Below are 4793 nucleotides of genomic sequence, written 5' to 3' on the forward strand. Positions count from 1 at the left end.
GTCAAAGCAAAGAATAAAGAATAGATTCTGAATATCTGATGAAGAAATACAGAAGAAATACGCATGGCTGTGTGGTAAAGAAGTTCATTTAGCAACCACCTGATTTCAGGTTCAGTCTCACAATGGTCCAGTCTCATGATAGAGCACTTTCTACTGTAGGCCTGGGTCAAACAATGTCTTGTGAATTAATTTGGTAGATGGAAACTGTGTGAAAGCCTGATGTGTGTGTGCGTGCATGTGTGTGTGTATCCTTGTGTTTGTCCATCCTTCCCACTGCTTGACAACTAGTTTGGTTAGTTTATGTCCCTGTAAATTGGCAGCTTGGCTAAAGATGCTGATAGAATAAGGACCAGACTTAAAAATAAGCTCTAGGGTCAATTTGTTGGACTAAACCCTTCAAGATGATGCCCCAGCATAGCCATGACTGAAATAAGTAAAAGATAAAATATGAAAAATCATTTTTTATAAATTAGGTTCAATTTTGAACAAAGCAAGTATGATTGCAGAAGTATTATATCATAAATATTTAGTATACTCATAGTATTTAAATTGACTAATAAACTGGTTTTTAAAGTAGCTTGATTAAATGTAACAGGCTGCTTTAAAAAAACAGAAATCTAGGTCATATAATGACAATCGTTTCTATTGTAAAAAGCATCCGGGAGGTTGTGTACTTCTTATTACAACACTCACAGATCAATATCTTTATGATAATGTTTAATACTTATATATACTTAGGTTATTTTATATAATTGTTTTTATCTTATGGGACAGATGACAAAAATGTATGCAAACAATTGTACAGCAGTCGGGTTAAAACATATGTATGTATGCATGCATGTCTGTATGTGTGTATGTGCAAATAAATTATTCCAATACCTTTGGGTACTATACACACATACATGCAAACTGATGCATATATTTATGTCATTACTGAAATTTTCCTTTAACATACCATGTATAATAGATTATTAATATTCTTTTCTACTCTAGGCACAAGACCCAAAATTTTGGGGCAGGTGGGGCCAGTCAATTAGATCGACTCCAGTATGCAACTGGTACTTAATTTATCGACCCCGAAAGGATGAAAGGCAAAGTCATCCTAGGCGCAATTTGAACTCAGAACGTAAAGACAGACAAAATACTGCTAAATATTTCGCCTGGCGTGAATAGCTCATTAATATTGAACAAAAAAAGACATAATACGTTTTAAACAAAATTCTTTAATGTAATTTTAATACTGTTGTTGTGTCTTGGGTGGGCCATTTCGCCAATAATAATAAACACATGCACTCATTCAATATCACTTCAATATCTCTTCTTTTTGTTAGTCACTTGGTTAAATATCTAACCAACTAGTTGATCATTTGTTTAATTTACTGATTAAACAATCAATCGGTTGTTTCTTTGTCAAAGTCCTTTCATTGCAATTCACAACCTCATCAATGACAAACCCGCTCTCTTCAAGGTGTGCTTTGAGTATGTCTGAGAGTTAAGTCTTATGCCTAGACCTTATAGAGATAAGGCAAACAAACAATGGAATAGTTACTTGAACACTTAACCTAGTTTTATCTTTGCTGTTATGTAGTGTTTTTACTGTAGATATTGCAAGCTTTAATGGTTTTGTAATATAACAGATTTTCTACCAAATAAAATCTTTGTAAAACTATCAGTTTTAATATCTATTACAATCCCTTTACGACTCCTTTCCATACAACTTCTTTCATTTCATCTGGATAACCTTTTTTAGTCACCATGAATAAAGAAAATATATTCTGTGCATGTTTATAGCGCTAAAAATAACAGGGCAGTAAAATAACCTGCGAAGCCATTGCTATTATTTTTCTTCATTTTTTATTATTTATATTTACTTTTGTCTATATTATTGTTATTAGCACACCAGGCAAAATGCTTAGCAGTATTTCATCTGTCTTTACGTTCTGAGTTCAATTTCCACTAAGATCACCTTTGCCTTTCATCCTTTTGGGAGTTGATAAATTAAGTACCAGTGAAACACTGGGGTCAATGTAATCACCTGATTTACAATACCAGTGACTAGACTATAAGCCACACCACCAGATATTTTAAGCATCTCAGCAGTGATTCCTGATTGGCTGGGGGATTTTCCTGGCTTCATACCCTTAATTGCTTTATTTACCAGGGTGCTGTCTATTTGGATAGCTGGTCCCTCTACTGGCTCAACATTTGGCATATATATATATATATATATATATATATATATATATATATATACATACACACACACACATACATACACACACACATACACACACATATATATATATAGATATACATACATACATACATACATTCACATACAGTGGGCTATGACTGATTTAATTATCTTATTTTGAAAATATGCATGAAAAAATAATTCTCATGTCCTGTACAATTATGTTGTTAATTATATAATTGTGAAGATTCATCTGCATTATTGAAACATTTGTAGAAAATAAAACTTTGAGAAATATCAATGACATTCTTTGCCAACTATTTTTTCAAATGTACACAGATACATGCATACATATACGCCCATCAACACACACATGCACATGCGCACATGTGTGTGTGTGTGTGTATTTGTCTCAACATTTTTTCCCATTGCCATTTATTTATGTCATATAATGACACATAGAACAAAGTATGTTACTTGTAAACAACCATCAGATAGGGTATTCAGCCATAAAATACTGCCTCAAGAAATTTTATCCAATGTAAAAGCTGTTTTCCAACAAAAAAAAATAGCTCCATTGTTAGAAATTGAATAAGACAGATGATAGTATTTCATGTTGAACTTTAGAAAAGTCATGCATATCTTTATTGTTCCACTTTAAGATTGTGTTTGCAATGATTGTTAACTGGTTAATTTCTCAGCTTGGATACCAACATTTTAAGGCATTGCTTAGGTAGACTTTTAAAGTATACAGAGAAGTGTACTGTAAATATATATATATATAATATGATATAATATAATATAATATAATATAATATGATATAATATAATATATATATATATATATATATATATATATATATATATATATATATATATATATATATATATATATATATATATATATATTAAACCAAATCTAGTTTAGTACATCATAACAATTCTTGTCTTTTTGCAAAAGATAAGAATAAAATCCTTATGTGGAAAAGAGTATCAATTTCAGTGATGTTCTTATATCTGTAAAACATGATTGAAAATATTCTGATAGTCCAAACTTCAGATCCATGTGAAAAAAATATTTTGTTCTTAATATTTTGGTTTATCTTGTGAGGCAGTAAGCTGGCAGAATTGTTAGCATCCTGGGCAAAATGCTTAGTGGCACGTCATCTGCCTTTGCATTCTGAGTTCAAATTCTGTCAAAGTTGACTTGACCTTTCATCCTTTCCAGGGTCAGTAAATAAATGTCATTGAACACTGGCATCGATATTATCAACTTATCCCCTCTCCTAAACTTGCTGGCCTTGTGCCAAACTTTGAAACCAATATTTGGGTTATTTTGTGGTGAGCTCTACTGAGCAGGAGTTAAGTTTCCAGCAGGCAGGTTAGTAAGTCAGTTTTTATTCTAAGTTGATTCCTACTTTTTAATAATTTCATAGAGATGTGTGTCATTAAAACAAAATTTTTTAAAAATCAATAATTTGTATTCATGTTTCAACTGTGACCATATCAGGACGTCTGTATATAACAAGAATTTTAGATCATATTATTGTGATATGACTAAATTAATTGTTTGAAATGTTAAAACTAAATGACAGAAAATAGAATCAATAAAAAATGTCTCACTGTTTAAATATATTTTTATCATATTAAAAAAAAAAAAGCTTTTTGTTTTTCACTTGTCACCTGATCTGAAGGTACTTTTACCATTATTTTGTTGAATATGCTGTGTCATCAGCACTTGCATCTCGTATTACCACCGTTTTCCTTAACTCATGGGGACTGACTAAAATCAATGACAGCAGGTATCATTTTCCAGAAACTAACAAAACAAAATATTAAAAGATTAGTTTCTTTATCCTAAAATTTTACAATAAAGATGAGCATTCAATTAATCATTCTTTTTAAAATTTGTTTTGTTTTAAATATCACTGAAATTGTTCAGCAAAAGAAAGCTAATATATTTTAGGAATCCAAATACATTTTTTCCCTGCTTTCATACAGGCAACAAAGTAATCATTGCAAAACCAGCTATTGGCAAGTAGTTTCCACTGCACTAAATTAAACAATTCGGATCATGTATCTCATTTCCCAAACTCTGTTATTGCAAAATGTTTATACAATAAATTTGCTGATTAAAATGTACATGTGTATTAATTTAGTATTTAGCACCACTAAATGTACATGTGTATTAAATGTACATATGTATTAATTTAGTATTTAGCACCACTGATGCTATACTAAATTATTATTATTATTATTATTATTATTATTATTATTATTATTATTATTATTATCATTATCATTATTATTATTATTATTATTATTAATAATAATAATAATAATAATAATAATAATAATAATAATAATAATAATAATCAAATACTACGACTTTTCTTCTAAGCCCATATAGTTAAGTCAGGACTAATCTTATTTTGCGCAAGATAGTTTCTGTTGGAGGCTATCTACAACCTCAAGATAGCCTCCTGGCCCTGTCTCACTGTATCGTTGCTATCTGCTAACCCCTGACCTGTATGTTCCACTCACACATAACAAGAAAACTTTTCACACATTCCACCCCAACAAACCAAACCACATCTCT

Source organism: Octopus bimaculoides, chromosome 1, assembly GCF_046866305.1.
Source record: "Octopus bimaculoides isolate indiv1 chromosome 1, ASM4686630v1, whole genome shotgun sequence".
Taxonomy (NCBI): domain Eukaryota; kingdom Metazoa; phylum Mollusca; class Cephalopoda; order Octopoda; family Octopodidae; genus Octopus; species Octopus bimaculoides.